Genomic DNA, 18,326 nt, shown 5'->3' with positions numbered 1-18,326 from the left:
AGGAGCCATTGTGATATAATTGTGTCCATCACACCAAAATTAAAGGCTTCTAATAAGGAATGAGTATTAAGGCCCAGAACAGGCAAAGGGAGACATTTACAGTCCATGGGGTCAGTGATCAAGCATTTATGAGTTCCCCAGAAGGGCCTAATAAAGCAGATCTCAGTGGTTCGGTTACTGTCTGCACTGTCCTGTGTTACACAGGGACCTTTTACTTCACAGATCACTGAAAATGGAAACAGTAATGATACCACTCAGAATCTTCACAGTTTCAAAAGCCTATGAGATAACCCATCCACCGAAACTAAACACGGGAAGTTTTTTTCAAATTTAGACAATGTGATTCTATCAGAGTTGCCTCACGTCTGCTCAGGAAGAAGGCAGAAAAGGGAGTCACAGCATGAACTAAATATCCCTTATAGGGAGTTTTTCTTGTGGCTGGAATCTTTCCAAAGTCATTTTCCTTAACTTTAATCATCAAGAGGAAATATGAGGAGAAATGTAAATATAATATAAACATGAGAACAAACTAGCTGTCATCGTGGGGGCGGGGGAGAGGGAAGGGAGGGGTGAAGAGACGTAGAGGATTAAGAGGTACAAACTACTATGTGTAAAATAAATCAGATACAAGAATATATCGTACAGCACAGGGAATATAGCCAACATTTTATAATAATATTAGAAGGAACATACTCTAAAAATATTGGAGCACCTGAAACTAATATTGTCAATCAACTAGAAGAAGGAAATATAAATGATCATCAAAAAAAAAAAAAAAACCCACTACAAATTATTCATCACTGTGATTCCTTCTTTAACAACCACCTTCCTGGAGGTGAAAGGGTACAAAATGGACTGATCTCAAAGTTCAACCCCACACGCAATTTGTTTCCTAGATTAAAAAACTTTCTTTTTTCTTTCCACACAAACAATCCAGTTCCTGTGGAAAAAAAATTAAAAATCCCTTAAGCCTACCTTATAAAGCACTTTTGAAGAAGTGCATTAGGTTATCTACTGTTTCCCTTTGGGGATGTAGGTTAAAAACTGAAACTGCACTTGGCTTTAGAAACATCGGCAGTGAGAGGTTCTCTTACATCGACCGCTTAAGAGTCGCACTCTAAGAAGCAACAACCTCTCCTCCTCCTCTCCGCCATCTCCTCGGCAGCCGCAAAACAGCAACTATGCGTGAGTGCATCTCCATCCACGTTGGCCAGGCTGGTGTCCAGATCAGCAATGCCTGCTGGGAGCTCTACTGCCTGGAACATGGCATCCAGCCCAATGGCCAGATGCCAAGTGACAAGACCACTGGGAGAGGAGCCGACTCCTTCAACAACTTCTTCAGTGAGACAGGCGCTGGCAAGCATGTGCCCAGGGCAGTGTTCGTAGACCTGGAATCTACAGTCATTGATGAAGTTCGCACTGGCACCTACCGCCAGCTCTTCCACCCTGAGCAGCTCATCACAGGCAAAGAAGATGCTGCCAATAACTATGCCCACGGTCACTACACCATTGGCAACGAGATCACTGACCTTGTCTTGGACCGAATCCAGAAACTGGTGACCAGTGCACAGGTCTTCAGGGCTTCTTGGTTTTCCACAGCTTCGGTGGGGGAACTGGTTCTGGGTTTACCTCCCTGCTGATGGAATATCTCTCTGTCGATTATGGCAAGAAGCCTAAGCTGGAGTTCTCCATTTACCCAGCCCCCCAGGTTTCCACAGCTGTAGTTGAGCTCTACAACTCCATCCTCACCACCCACACCACCCTGGAGCACTCTGATTGTGTCTTCATGGTAGACAACAAGGCCATCTATGACATCTGTCGTAGAAACCTCGATATTGAGCGCCCAACCTACACAAACCTGAATAGGTTGATAGGTCAAATTGTGTCCTCCATCACTGCTTCCCTAAGGTTTGATGGAGCCCTGAATGTCGACTTGACAGAATTCCAAACCAACCTGGTGCTCTATCCTCACATCCACTTCCCTCTGGCCACATATGCCCCTGTCATCTCTGCTGAGAAAGCCTACCATGAACAGCTTTCTGTAGCAGAGATCACCAACGCCTGCTTTGAGCCAGCCAACCAGGTGGTGAAATGTGACCCTCGCCATGGTAAATACATGGCTTGCTGCCTGTTGTACCTGGTGATGTGGTCCCCAAAGATGTCAATGCTGCCACTGCCACCATCAAGACCAAGTGTACCATCCAGTTTGTGGATTGGTGCCTCACTGGCTTCAAAATTGGCATTAATTACCAGCCTCCCACGGTGGTACCTGGTGGAGACCTGGCCAAAGTACAGCGAGCTGTGTGCATGCTGAGCAACATCACAGCCATTGCTGAGGCCTGGGCTCGCCTGGACCACAAGTTTGACCTGATGTATGCCAAGCGTGCCTTTGTTCACTGGCATGTGGGTGAGGGCATGGAGGAAGGAGAGTTTTCTGAGGCCCGTGAGGACTTCGCTGCCCTTGAGAAGGATTATGACGAGGTTGGTGTAGATTCTGTTGAAGGAGAGGGAGAGGAAGAAGGAGAGGAATACTCAAGTTAAAATGTCACAAAGGTGCTGCTTTTACAGGGAAGCTTATTGTTTTAAACATTGAAAAGTTACGGTCTGATCAGTTAATTTATATGTAGCAGTGTATACTCATATACAATTACTGACCTATGCTTTAAAACACAACGCTTTGTTACAGGCCCAAGCTATTCATTTCTCTGATGGATTTGAATAAAGTATTCCCTGTCTCAAATGAAAAAAAAAAAAAAAAGAAACATCGGCAGTGAGATGTGGAAGATGATGGTGGTAACTCAGAAAGGAGTCTGCGTCATCTGTTTTCCCCCTTTCACTTCAGGAGCGACAGTACGTGCAGCTTCTATTCCCATTGGGACATTTCAGAAACAGCCTGCTCATTTTCCTCAGATTTAGCATATTCTAAATCTACATGATCTAATCAGACAGACAGTCATTACTTTAAAATATATGAATTCCAAAACTTGACAGGCATATGTCAATCCTGATGCTTAAAAATCATTAAATATAAAAGCAGAAGGACCACAGAAGTACAAGATCACCTTACCTCCAATAATTTAACTCCCGCCAATTCCTGACACTATCAGTGATATATACCCATCTTTGGGGTGGACTTCTTTCCTTTTTTCCCCCCAGATCTTCCTTAACTTGACTCTCCAACTACCCCTGAATTCCTACAACGATTATGTAAACAACATAGTTATTTTATAATTTTTATTAAAGCTCTCCAAAGATGAACAGAACCCTATCTAGTGATTGACTGATAACGAAATACTTCGTTAAGTCTCGGCTATCGAGACAACCCAAGGCCAAGTCCTGTACAAAGAACTAAGTTTGCCTGTATCGTGTGCCTTCCTGGTCATGAGGTGGGCGAGCCTCAGCTATAATCTGTGTTCTTTTCTCATGTTAAAAGCTAGGAACAATCAAGGAGGAAGAAAAAGAACAAAACGAAATTTTTAGAAGCTAAAATAAAGTACTGATTGCCCGAGGCAAATCTTCTGCTTTTAATTTCTGAGCAACCATGGATGACAGGAACATCCAACACCACCTACTCCACCTCCCTCAGATAACAGGGGAAATGTGTTTTCTTAAATTCCACCATGAATGGGAAGAAGCGGCCAGAGGCACGTATGACTGGGGGAAACCTACGTATGATGTTCATTTAAGGTGGCATTTATTTATAAATCTAATGAGTGGTTGTCACTTTCAGTTTAGAGAGGGGCTACAGGAAAAGGGGGGATGGGTAGCCAGAATGAGGGGGAAGGAGTGGGTCATAACAGGCCAGGGAAGTACAGAAATCAAAGGAAGAGAAAGGAGATAGGTCTCAGCCTCCTACACGCACGTGCACACATGCGTAAAATAGGCAGTTACCTAAGATATTATTACCATGACCCTACACACACGTTCAACCCTTTTAATGTGACTTCTAATGAATTCTCAATCCTCGCCTATGTCTATGTGGACATAAAGATGCTGTATTCTGAGATCTGTCAGTATGACTGCCAGCATGCTTTCAATTTGATGGGTCATGTTTTCTATTTCCCACTTTATCTTCTCCCTGAGGGACATCTGTTTTTCAAGTGGGCATTACCAACGGAAGCCAGGTCTACTACAAAATAGAGCAAGACCGACACAAATTATAAAACTAATTTAGCACCCAAAAATCTGCTTTTACCAGAAATACACAGCTAATGAAGATTTAAGGATTTGGGAAGGACTTTAATTAGCTTGAATTATCCGGATAATTACATTGATTTTTGGTCAAGTAAATTCATTCTTAATTGGTAAAACTAATTATATAAATATATCTCTCTTGTCCAATTTTCTAGATTATTCAATCCAAAGGGTTTTTTGTTTAATTTTCCTAGGTAAGTGCTAAATTCTGCACTTCATTTTACATTTGTTTAAACAAATCCCTGGTGTGGACATGACCTAAAAAAAGGCACATATATCTCCTGAATTGTCCTCCCTCTAATTACATCATTCTGAAAACCAAACACAGCAGAGGTTAATGTGCAGAACCTATATTTAATTCACAAACGTGGCTTGGAAAAATGGTTTGCAGTTGCCTGTTAGAAGCACAGCCATGAAAATTTCCATCGCATTTCTGCATGTAATTAGCCTCTTTTTTTTCCCCTCAGCTATTTATAAATGCATAAATATACCTGCGCTCTACGTAACGATGACAGTGACAACATATTGATATACGGTGCCACTTCGTAGTTGGAAATGAATATTTCATTAGCTGAGTTATCACTGCTGGGTTACGACCTTCAACTCTCTAATTTTAAATTCATCCGTTTTCAGACTATTAAGCTGTTCTTGAGCACACCACAGAAATTACAGATGTAGAGGTAAATTTTCAAGATAATTTCTAATTCCAAAAAAGGTCAAGGATATGCATACTAAATTCTTGAGAAGAATCGTATCTCATAATGAGAGCGAATGGGTCATTTTGGTTGTTAATGATATTTGCTTCTACGTGTAAAAATGGGGGAGGGGGGCAGAAGAAATAGATCATGATCACTGAATGGAATTATCAGGCTTCTAATTTCCCAGCACTGTGAGCAAGAAACTTAAAAATGATTAACTATGAAGATCAAGTAACTTAGATGTCACATTCTAAGTCAGCCTCAACTTCCCCTTTTCCAGGAATAAACTCTATGAGCCCTTGCGCGCGCGCGCTTGCGCGCGCGCTCTCTCTCTCTCTCTCTCACACACACACATCTGAGATTAAAAATGTCTTTGCAGAATCAAAAACATTTACATATTATGGAACATATTTACAAAACCATTAGTTGAAGGACAGTGACATCTTGCCCAATTAAATACCACCACCACCCCAATCAGCACATAGTTTTCCTGGTCAGGTCAGCTGCTCAGAAAAGGATGACAGACTTCTTTGAGTGATGGTCCACTGGCACCATTTAAGGCTCCTCTTCTAAACGTTCCAGTTTGTGGCTCACCCAGCACTTAAATTTCACTGTGCACTTTTCGCCATCTGTAGCCTTCCCTTTTCGGATTCCTTTCCCCTTATCAGCTCCTCAAAAATCAGTACTTGAGTACTTGTGTTGCTCCACAAATTCTCCTTGAATCATTTCAGCTAATTCCAAATCCTCATCCCACCCCAATGCTCAGGCTCAAGTAGACAATGGTCCACAGGGCTTTTCCAACAGCACATTTTGCTAGCATCTCAAACTAACTCAGTCAGTCCCCTGCACAGATCCAGCACATGGCTCTCCATTTCAAATTTCAAAACATGGTACAAAGGCTCTCAACAACGAGGCCCCAGGTTGGAAATCCAAACTCACCTACCTCCACTGCCTGCCCTCCAATTCGTTTCAAAGGTCAAGACCTACCTGCGTCTTCCTAGCATGAGTGAGGCCAGCTCTGGTCTCCACGCCGTGCTCACACTTTGTCCACTGCCTCAAATATGCTGCCACCAGCTCCTACCCCACCCTCAACAATCTCATTCTCTGCCTCCCACCCACACACCATCTAACTTTGCTCAGCCAGGTGGCCTCTACTTATTCTTGATAACTCAGCCAAGAATCACCTTCTCCCCAGAAATCTTCCCTACTCACTAGACCACCCCTTAGGATAAATTATAGCTCAGTCCCAAAATGCATATACACTCCCTTGTTACAGCAATTATCACATGGTAGTATTATGTGAATTGACCTCTGTGCCTCTCCCTAACTACAGTGAACACCCATTAAATGCTTTAGTACCCAGGACAATGCTCAGCACAAAGTGGATAATCAACACATACATACTTTAGAAAGTGAATTAAAACGAAATAAACAATCACAACCATGTAACTGTTACCTTGGAAGAAAGAGTAGATCCCAGATATAATCTTCAGCTGAAGTATCACTTGGGCAAAGAAGAGCTCTGTGAAGACCCAGGCCAACTAGGTTACATATTCCTGTTATTTTTCTTTTTGTATATATATATTTTTTATTGAAGTATAGTCACTTTACAATGTTGTGTCAATTTCTAGTGTACAGCATAATGCTTCAATCATACATGAATATATATTCGTTTTCATATTCTTCTTCACCATAAGTTACTATAAGATATTGAATATAGTTCCCAATGCAATACAGTATGAACTTGTTTATCTACTTTATATACATTAGTTAGTATATGGAAATCTCAAACTTCCAATTTATCCTTTCCTACCCTATTCCCCACCAGGAACAATGAGCTTGTTTTCTTTGTCTGTCATAATGCATTTTTCTTTCTCTTTCTAGCTTACTTCACTTAGAATGACATTCCGCAGGTCCATCCATGTTGCTGCAAATGGCATTATTTTATTCTTAGTTTGGCCGAGTAGTATTCCATTCTATAAATATACCACAACTTCTTTATCCAGTCATTTGTTTATGGACATTTAGGTTGTTTCCGTGTCTTGGCTATTGTAAATAGTGCTGCTATGAACTTTGAGGTGCATGTATCTTTTCAAATTTAGGTTCCCTCTGGATATACGCCCAGGAGTGGGATTGCTAGGTCATATGGTAAGTCTATTTTCAGTTTTCTGAGGAATCTCTATACTGTTTTCCATAATGGATGCACCAAACTACATTCTCACCAGCAGGGTAGGAGGGTTCCCTTTTCTCCACACCCTCTCCAGCATTTATCGTTCATGGACTTTTGAATGATGGCCATTCTGACCGATGTGAGGTGATACCTCATGGTAGTTTTGATTTGCATTTCTCTGATAATTAGCAATATTGAGCATCTTTTCCTGTGCCTATTGGCCATTTGTATATCTTCTTTGGAGAATTGCTTGTTTGGGTCTTCTGCCCATTTTTGGATTGGGTTTTTTTTTTTTTATTAATAAGCTGTATGAACTGTTTATATATTCTGGAAATTAAGCCCTCATCAGTCTCATCTTTTGCAAATACTTTCCCCCATTCTGCAGGTTGTCGTTCAGTTTTATTTATGGTTCCCTTTGCTATGCAAAAGCTTGTAAGTTTAATTAGGCCCCATTTGTTTATTTTTGTTTTTATTTCTATTGCCTGGGTAGACTGCCCTAGGAGAACATTGCTAAGACTTATGTCAGAGAATGTTTTGCCTGTGTTTTCTTCTAAGAGGTCTATAGTGACTTGTCTTACATTGGCTCTTGCCTCTCTAGACCACTCTGCCTTGATTAACACCACACTGATGTCTCCTTTCCTTAAAACTTCACAGCTTCTGGCTCACCCATACTCTTGTTTATTAGCTCCACCCCAAACTCCTTCTTTAAATCAACATATGATGAAATTATTCCTCTCATGTCTGTTTTTCATGCCACCTAAGTGTGAAGGTAGGGTTCACCAGCCTGGCTGATGGTTCACACTAAACTTATTGACTCATTTAATACATGACTCAACTGATCAATAAAGCACTGTCATCATCTATTACTGAATTAGCACTGATGGGTTTCTCAAATTAGCCCAGTGATGGTTTGGAAAATAAACGACATCTGACACTGAAGAGATACTAAATAAGACAGGTACCTTTGTCTCACGGAAAACAAGTTTTAGTGAAACTCAAAGGATGAGGGAAGCAGGAAGTACCCTGCTCCTTGCTTTACAAGTCTTAAAGTCAAATTGGAACTGGTGTTTCCCTACATTACAGGGAGCCTACACAAAATAATTAACCATGGAGTATTTTCGATCACAATGGGAATTATAGCCATTCAATAAGGTACCACTGGTCATCTCATGATGAACAGAAGCTGACTTAGATTTAAATCACATTTGTTAAGAAACATGGGAAGAATCACTAGTTATTTAATAAATTCAGTTAATTTAACTGACATTTCTCATAACAATTCAGGTAAAAACTACCTGTTTGCCTACACTGAACTGAATCTTGTTATCATGCTGATAAAAAGCCTACCATCTTCATGGACAAAATTTTCTTCACTGGAGGGATCAGAACGTGGGACGGGATGACATGTGTCCCAAATTCACTGTTCTACACAACACAGTACTCCTTATTAGTCTCCAAAAAATATAACATATTTGAAACTGTGATCGTTCAAAAGGACAGTCCTCAAACTGAAGTGACTGGGTTTTTTTCCCTATCATTTATTCCTAGAACAAACAGACTCTAAGTGCTCATAAACCCAGTCATCCTTCACTGGTTTAACTGAAAACCGCACACAAGTAAACCTATTTTATATGAACCACTTTGCAAATTCCATTTCACTGGCTCTTCCGCTCCTAAAGGTTTATGAACTTTTTAAATGTAGGTGGAGGAAGGAAGTGAACAATGAATTTCCCCACAGACACAGCGACAGCATCCTTCCTCCCTCAGAGGTCATAGCTGAGCCCTTCCTACCCAAATCTTTTTAACATCCACATGTTCCCTCAGCTTTTTGGCAGATACTCTGAAGTCAGCTGAAATTAGCTAACATAACTAAATGGACCCAAGTCAGATACTCCAACAGCTACGTAATTACAAAAATTCCTCCCCATTCCCTGTGGAGGCACGTTCTGGGAGAGCTCTGAGCTAATCGATGTTTTTGTTAACAAAATCCCATTAACTTGTAATAGCACACCATCAAGGAGACCATCCTCTAAAACAAAGAGGATGGACACAGACACACATTCCTAATTTCATAGATCTTTTATCTTCATATTTAAAGCTAATTGGCAGGAGTACCTAAGAATTAAGTTTTTCAAATAGTTAATGAACTGAAAACAAATTCTTAGATCATGGATGCAAATTCAACTGGCTCCCGGGACCAGGCAGGCAATATAAATGATAAAAGTGCAAGAAATTACTGAGCATCAGGATAGAACTAGAACGGAGCACTGTTGTCATGCAGGAATGAGGGCTCAGTGTGGCCAGAATGTCTCACTTTACAGTTCTATTTAGAATCAGTGCACTGTGATTTTTCATAAAGTAACATATTAATAGTGGCTTTTCAAATTAAAATCCTTAGGTCTTAAACACTGGAAAGTAATTCAAGGACATACAAAAAAGCCAAAATTTTTGTAGACCAAATGCAGCCCAAATCAGAAACAAATCTAATTTGCCTCTGATTTAGTCTCATGCAAGAAACTCATGACAATTTCATTAAACACTCCCTAATTTTCACTGAGGGCCCAAGGGTCTGCCTGACCCCCACTCAATAATTCTGATATTTTCCAGCTTCATTAAAAAACAAAAGAAAACAAAAAAAAGTTCTTCCTGTAAAACAACAAAGCAAAATCTGATTGTCATTTCCTAGAGCTGCTTATTTAAATGACTATTTTCAAGTGAATTCTCGTGACCTGATTATACTTTATCTAACAACCGGGTCTTTGTCGTACTCAGAGAAATCTAACTTAGGTTTCATATGTGACTTCTTTGTCTGGTTATGAAGCCTTGTGGCCATTCATTTGCTGTGTCAACCCTTCTTAGTGTTGAGTGTTGGAAAGTTTCAAGTTACCCAGGACCAGATACTGAGGCCAAGATTCAAGTTCTAGTACTTTATTTGGGAGGTGAGCCAGGAAACAACAGGGAAGGGAGACAAGGAAGTACTGTCCAACTCTGATCAATCAGTGGTTGAAAGCTACTGGCATAAATTTCCACAGCCTTTCTAGATTGCCATTTGCAGGTTCCTGTGGCCCTAGAGAGCCCCTCAAGCAGACTTACAGGTGCCAGCAGGTAGACTGCAGACAAGCATGAAAAAAAAAAAAAGAAAGAAAGAAAAAAAAAGTGCTTTGAAATGAGAAGAGGAAATATGGGCAGAGTCCTAACAGCATCTATGTCACTCAACTCCTTGCATACCCTACTGATGACGGACAAGGGCTTAAACAAGACAAGTCAGAAATCAATCTTCCTGAAGTTAGAAGGTTGGGTGGGATGTGTACTCTCTGAGCTGGGTCAGGTCTACCTACCTACGAAAGACCCTCTACATAACCTACATTCCGCAGCCCCTCCTATCTGCATCCCCACTGCCTGGAGCGCTGCAGAAAAGGGCTCATGCAGGGGAGGTAGTTTAGTCTCACCTCTCTAGGGACAAGTCATCTGTGATATACAGTGCCAAGCACCAGGCCGTCAGCCCCCAACCCCGGCATGTGTAATTAGGCAGGCAATTAGGAGCAATCACACTCTTCTGGCCAATTACTGCCTCTCGCAGGGGGCTCCCTCTTAAAATTAGACCTGGAGTCGAAACCTACTTGTGCAGCATTATGTCCTCCACTTTTGTCTCTCCAAGGGTTCATCAGATGTTCCCCCAGTTTCCTTAGCTTCAAGCATTCCCACGAGAATGCAGAACTCTGTGCAGTTCCTTAATGGGTGTTAATCTACGGCCAAAAGGAGGGTGTCTCAAAATAGCAGCAAGAATGAACACAAGTGCTCAGTAACTTCTCAGATGGGCTAAGACTCTACATTTCTGTCCTTGAGAGAGAGAGAAAGAGAGAGCGGGAGAGAGAGGGAGGGAGGAAGAAGGAGAGGGGGTGTGTGTGTAAGTAAATCATCTTTAAATAAATATAGATACTGCTCACCTTTAATGATTTCTCTGGATCCTGAGCATTTTATTCTAATGCATCCTACAGTTCTCCAGACTCTGGCTCCTGCCTGCCTCCTTCCCTCCCTCTGGGACCTCTTCTCACAGGACTCCTGCCTCCCTTTACTCCGAGCGCCGAGGTCCTCAGAAGACATCAGAGCAAGCCGTGGGCTTTCTCCCACCACATATTCTTTACTGTAACTTGCTGCTCTTTCACCTTGAACTTCTTTTTCTGGATGCATCACATGACCAGGAGATTTTCCCTCACCATCTATTTAAAACAGATGCCTACTGCTATCTACCACAGGCCTATTCATCTCCTTCATGGCTATACTAGACCAGTTTTACCTACTGATACTCACTAGTTTTTTTTTTTCCTTTTTCAGTTTTATTAGGTAGAATTATCATAGTTCCGACTCCACATACACACTATATTGCATGTAAATACATATATACAGTATACTGCACATTTTTTGTTTACATATATGTACTGGTTACTGTTTCTAAGAACAGATTAGAGCTTTAGCTTTTTAAACTTACACAGTTATCAAAGGAATAAAGGCAACCGCAAAACAAGAATCAACAGAATGCAGTAATCCAATCATAAAGGACAGTCAAATGTGCTTACACACATATTCAAGAAATCAACTATCTTAGTTATAAATAATAAGTAGTTCATTTGTGTGATTATTATTATTTTTTTTTATATTCACTAGCTTCTTGTCCAAATGTCCCACTAAGATGGGTCTCAAGGAACCTGGGATAAAAAGGGTTATGCTCTCCAGTGCAGCCACTAGACCTGGCACGGAGCTGACCATCAAGTTATTTGCCATACAGATCAGTGAAGGAAGGAAGGAAGGAAGGAAGGAAGGTTTCCTGTGCCCCTTCTACATGACAGGTATTGTGTTAGACAGTGAAGATTTAATTACAGTAGACCCTTGAACAACAGCAAGTCTGGACTGCTCCAAATCCACCTACAAGTGGGTATTTTTCAATAGGAAATATTGCAGAACTGCACAGTCCTGTGGTTGGCTGAACCCTCATTACAGAGCAAACTATTGATACAGAGGACCTACTATAAATTACACTCAAATAAACCCCAGATGTTCAAGAGTCAACTGTATAAGCTAAACACCTGAAAACCCTAGAAATTTAAGTGTCACAGCACAGAGTCAAAGAAGTAGATGAAGTAACAGAACTTCAGAGCACTGTCTTCTATGGGAGAACTCTTGAAATATGGTTAACAGGTTGCTTGATCACCACCTACCATGTTTCAAGTATCTAGAAACAGACTGCTAATCCCCTCCTGCCGTTTCCCAGAAAACATGCTCGTCCCACGCGAACCTTCTCTGCAATGCCCTCCTTGACCTCTCCAGTATTACCTCCAATCCCCTGGTATTGGCTGCAAACAATCCTTGGCGTTATTCGACTTTCTTCTTTGTGTCCCCAGTTCTCTGTCTACCCTGACAGTAACACACTGACTGTCCTGTGTTAATGAGTACTGAGATACTGTCTGACTCTCTGCGGTCCTGTGAGCGCTTCCTGAGGCCTGCAATTAACAAACGTTCTTAGGATCTCCAGGGCCCAGAGACAGGATTGTCATCTAACATGTGCTTGGTAAAGGCTGCTGAAATGAAAGAGGAAAAGATCCCAATAAAAACAACTTATTTCTCTGCTTGTGCTGTACAAGGCAGGAGCCACTAGCCAAGAGTGACTATTTAAACTTAAAATTGGTTAAAATTAAATAAAATTTAAATTTCAGTTCCTGGGCCACACCAGCCATATTCCAAGTGCTCGACGGCCACGTGTGGTTGGTGGCTATTGTGTTAGCACAGCACAGAACATTTCCATGATCGTGAAGAACTCTGTCGGACAGTGCTGGGATGAATCTTTACAAAATAAAGCTACCAAGCAAATACTTTATTATTTATTGACCTGAAGAAATGTTATTTCTGTGTTCCACAGAGACATATAATTCAATAAAGTACTTCAAATATTTAGGAACTTCTCTACGTGTGGGACCAAGTTAGACCCAGCAAAGATTCAAAGAGGAACAAAACTTAAAGCTTGCCCCTCAAGAATTTCACAAGCCAGTATGCAATACAGAGCCTCCCCCAGTCAATAGTTAGCTAAAATTCAGTACAAAAATAATAAGGAAAGTTACAGAGGCAGGCAATAATCAATTCAAACTGCAGGATGGACCAACATAAAAAATCTGGAAATACTTAGGCAAAGTGGTTTTTGAAATACGTCTTGAAGATGGGGGGAATTTAACGGACAACAAGAAGCCATCCCAGATTCAAAATCTATGTTAATTACGATTCAGCTGCAGGGAAAATCAGAGCATGTTCAGGAGTGACAAATGTTCTTGGTGATGAAGAATGAAGTATAAAAGAGACACGGTGGCAAAATACAAGGCTACAGGTCATCGCAACCAGAGAACATCAAGAAACGGGAACCTCCAGCTAAAGGGACAGAATTTCTTGTGTAGAAAATCAGTCAGTCCAAGGGCAGGAGGCACCTTCCTGGCTCCCTATCGATGGTAGGTTCTGAGTATTCTGAGGCTGAGGAACTAGTTTGATCAAGAGAAAATAATTAACAAACGCAAATGGGTTCTTTCCACAACTGTCAATTGATACCTGTGTCGATATCAATCTGTTCAATAAACTAAACTAAAAATTCCAACAATAATTGGAACTTGGGGTTCAATAAAAATCATCTAACATTTTAAGGAAGTCAGTCAACCTCGTGACTCTCATTCATCCAAAAGAAAAAACTGCCAAAAAAAGCACTTTTAGAGGGGACAGCAGTACCGTTTCCTTAGCAAATAGTATCCCTTGGCCTCTAAGTCACTCCCTATGACACAGAAAAAAATCCGGAGATGCAAAGTTTTCAGACCAACCTAACTACTGCTATCAGAACCTTCAACTCTCTGCCAAGATCTTTAATGTTTGTTTTTCATAGAAATGAGCTATGTATGTGAAGCTATTTTTAAGACTGTTGAGCATTTCATAAAATTCAGCTTATCTTTTTATATCAACTAAATTATCAAAAGGAAGATTCCCCAAACATTTCTCTTGCAACACTATTTTTGTACTTTTTAAAAGATGCATCCATATTCAGGGAATATGGCAGGCCGTGTCCTTTTGCAAGCTTCCCTCTAGTCTTGCAAGTTAAAATGTTGAAAGAATTTTCTTTAAGGGACAAATAAAGATCTTTAAGGGATCTTTCTTTAAGGTCACACATAACTGCAAGCTGATCAAAACTATTAATTAGGAGTAAGGGGAGAGGACACCTGCTGGGAGCTGAGAACTTCAGAAGGCACAAGAAAGAAGTACAACGTGGAACCGGATGGATAGTTAATCACTCATAACTAACTAACCGTTATGAAAGAATAAATTCTGCATTTGGGGACAAGGTCAGATATTCTTTTCAATCTTGTTTCAACCAATAACCTTTATAGGATTGTGATTTCACAGTAACCTGTGATGCTCAGTTGCCACCTGTGGACGGGGAGTGGGGCACAGACACTAGCAGGCAAGCCAGCTTTCACGCCCCTCTCCACCCGCTGCATGCACAAATCCATGTAACATTCCCTGCGTCGATTACATTGATGCTAATTATAAAACAACGAATTTAACTCTGAAATCTCCACCAGAGAATGGTCAAGACAGATCCAGCCTAATGAACAGAAAACAAACTGGAACAGACTTGAGGTTTGCATCAGACCAAGGCTGCCAGGACTGTGTGTCCTGGATGGGCTCCGGTGCTGCTCTGCTTAGGACCCTTACACAACAGCTCCAGCACCAACTCTCATGTTACTTACATAAAAAGCCAGATTTTCAAGCACCAGAAACAAATTCCAAATGAGGTATCTATATAAACCTGAACTATCTTCTGCAAAAATGATTGGCTGAAGCATAGAAATGCGTAACTATGCGGTCTGGCCCTGGGGCCACTCTCCCAGTGTACTGGCCAGACCAGCATGAAGGTCCCACACTATGGACGCCTCTTGGTAACCAAAGTCATTTAGACTTTGCACTGGGGAATGAACTAGGTTTTGAAAAAAGAAATCTTCAATGCGATGTTTTGCTGTGTTCTGTTTAGTCACCCTGGGGAAGGACAGCAATCTCTTTAATACTCACAAAGCCAGGCATGAAGGGACAAGCAGACAGGTAGAAGCTTTGAAGTTTTTTTTTTTAATTCACAGAACTAATTTTTATTAAGCATATATTATGGGTGAGGCCTTTTCTAGGATCTCAGGACATAGCATTGAGCAAAAGGCAAGTTATTTAACTCCATGTTCCTTGATTTTCACACCAGTAAGTCACAGTCATAACCATACCCTCCTCTCAGGGTTGATGGGAAACATTAAAAGACATTATTCACCCAAAACACCTATACACAAAAGAAATGCTCAGTAAATTATCATTTATCCAACAACCACTTTCAATTCAAAAGTCTCTCATTTTGGCCACGTGTCTCAAACTATGAAATCTACAGCATCCCTGGAATTTTCCACCATTTCTTTTTATCAAACTGGAGCTCTTTGTTACTTTGCTGTCACTGACCAATAGACAGGTATTAATTTTTCCTTTTCCTCCTGCACTTCAGTTCAATCAAAAACTAGTTGCAAATCTATGAAAAATATATAACAAGCAAGCAAAGCACTGGATCACTTTCATTTGCCAAATATCCTATCTGATAAAATTCCATCTCCTAAGTCTCTAATTCATAAGCAATTGTTATTATATGGTCTTTGTCACTTTTTTTCTGGACAGTTTCCACCTGACTACATTTGACCAGAAACCCTTCCAAAGAGTTTATACGCTGTTTCAGTTCTCCCCAAAACACATGCACCACACTCTGCCCTACACCAGCCCTCAACACACATACATGCACCTGTGTGTTTTTAATTTAAACTCAGCAAACCCAACATCTGATGTTTTAAATGTTGGCTGTGCCTATAAAAGTAATTCTTTCACAGTTGATCAATTTGCTTATTTTCAGTCTCTGTATTATGAAGTTGTTCTATTCATTTCTCCCATTCTTTGTGATAGAGAAATAATCAAACCTGAAAAGCTCTGTACTGAAGGGCATGGGGAAAAAGTAATACCATATTCCTTAAACTTGCAGCCCCATTTCTAGCAATCTCTGTTGCAAAAATAAAAGCACCAGCACCTAAGGATGAATACTGGAGCCCTATAGTAGCATCACAAAGCTGGATACAACAGGAATGCCCCTCAGTAAGGAAATGTTTGAAGAACTTACGGTCTGTCTATCTCTGTACTATGGAATGACACTAAAAACATGGATCTTTATGTATAGACCCAGAAAAATATCTACTCTACAACTGTCAAGAGACTGATGTTACCAAAATTCAAATGCTTAAAAAAGAGAGTCATGTGCGCGCGCGTGTGTGTGTGTGTGTAAACAAAAGTTAGAAAAGTCATCACAGTTTTCATATCTGCTCAAGCTACCCCAGCCCTACTGTGATTCAGGAAAGAAAAAAGGGACGAGGGATACAACATCATGTTAACATTGTTCCCAAGACAGTTCACTGGAATAGGAACACATTAAGGCAAGGTAGGAAACATGAGTTGTGTAGGCACAATAATTATGCTTGATATTGGATTTATATCTCAGCTCCATGATAATTAAACTGCAAAACAAAGTAAGTTAAGAGAGAAGCCAAAGGATTCGAGTACTAACCCTTAGCATCCTAATGACTTTAAACGTGCATTAACACATAGACAGAAGTCACGTGGAAAGATCGACTTGTATGCTTTGAACAAAACTCAAAGAACTACCCGATTATGAAGTTAATATGCCACCCAAATTAAGCAGTAAATTAAAAAAAAAAAGACAAAAAGATAAAGCCCTCCAGTTTCTGCAACCCCTTTTTTTCCCTCCTCTCTTAGGTGCCAGGGCAAACCTGAGCTGAACACAGAATTAGAGGTTTGGCAGATTTTCCAGCCTCCACTCAAGATGATGGGAACAAAAAGCTTCATTATGGTCAAGTGTCAAAGTTTCATCATAATGCATCTTCTTTTCTCTTTGTTCTGCTTTTGTAAAAGGCATTGTACAGAGTAAAAGAGATAAGAGTCCACTTTCTTCTCACGGAACTCGATTCCCCCCACCTCGTGCCGACCTCCCCAACTATGAAACACAAGTAGTAGGAGAAATAAAGCAGAAGGCGGCCAATGGTGACATGCAGTTGCCTCAGGAGAGAAACATGAGCCAGAGGAAGGGATAACCTCCAGGGCCAGGGGAAGGGAGAAGATTCTGCCAGAGAATTTAAAAGCCCAGAACCCAAGCATAGTAGGTAAAGGGTAGTGTGACAGAGGGCACTGCTGCCCATGCCAAGCAAAAAAAGATTCGTATGCAGGCAAAAGAAAAGATTAAAAAGCTTGCTTTCTACCCCAAAATTTAAAAAGCCAACTTTTAATTGTGTTAAAATATGAATTTGAAAATAATATTAAGTGTTATTAAGCTATAATTCTAGATAAAATTCTAACCTGGATAAATGCAATTTCCATTTTTTAAAAGAAGATCTCAAATCACAGCTCGTTTTATGAAGCCATTTCCACAGAAATTAGAGGTGATCTGAATGGAACAAGATTCAATGCAGGGGGGACAGTGTATGCAAAGTGAAGAAAATCATTCAAAGAATTAGTCCCACAACCAGGCAAAAAAAATCTACGTATGTATGTTTGTATATTCTGCAGGCTAACATGTTCAGATAATTAACATTATGACCTTGTCTACCGCTTTAATTCAGGCCACAGCTTTAAATCTTCACATAAGCAAATGTGAGACGAAGCCCTACGGCTAAGGTAGACAATGTCTCAAAACATACCTAATCATTCATCCCTGAACAGTAAATTGCACAGAGCAGGGGGGAACATATACGCCATTAACTAGGCAACTAATTATTGTTCTTCATCTCGAGTCTGAGCTGCAACCAAATTCATTCATGCTGATATGGCACAAATCAGAAGAGAATAAAACCCATGCCACCATATTTGTTACCAAAAAACGGTTAACACTCACATTCACCCACTTGCAATAAGGAACTTCTTACACTTACCTAATTAACTTGTCAGGTCAAACATCATGGCCAACTTTACCATAATAGAATTCTACTCTCTACTGCTACAACCTATTATTATGTCTTCCGTGCTCTACAGCAGTGATTCTCAATCAACAGCAACTCTGCCTTCCTGACTCCCCACGAGGGACACATGGCAATGTCTAAAAACACGTTTGACTGTCCTGATTGGGGTACACGCTACTCTTTACAGTTGGCAAGTAC

At 40.7% G+C, this 18,326-nt stretch overlaps 1 protein-coding gene, 1 long non-coding RNA gene and 1 pseudogene across 6 annotated transcripts in view; 1 reads left to right on the top strand and 2 right to left on the bottom strand.

Annotated features, from left to right (window-relative positions):
* PTPRG (protein tyrosine phosphatase receptor type G) overlaps positions 1-18,326 on the bottom strand; it is a 658,718-nt gene that overhangs the window by 462,545 nt on the left and 177,847 nt on the right. The gene's annotated exons all lie outside the window — the stretch shown is intronic.
* LOC102540755 (tubulin alpha-1A chain-like) lies at positions 1,096-2,745 on the top strand (annotated as a pseudogene).
* LOC140686782 (uncharacterized) lies at positions 9,975-10,803 on the bottom strand. Its single transcript, XR_012060695.1, has 2 exons — positions 10,683-10,803; positions 9,975-10,172 (listed from the first exon to the last, which is right to left on the bottom strand). It is a non-coding gene; the product is annotated as an uncharacterized lncRNA (long non-coding RNA).

Source organism: Vicugna pacos, chromosome 17 (genome assembly GCF_048564905.1).
Source record: "Vicugna pacos chromosome 17, VicPac4, whole genome shotgun sequence".
NCBI classification, from domain to species: domain Eukaryota; kingdom Metazoa; phylum Chordata; class Mammalia; order Artiodactyla; family Camelidae; genus Vicugna; species Vicugna pacos.
This window is presented reverse-complemented; position numbering and strand designations above follow the sequence as displayed.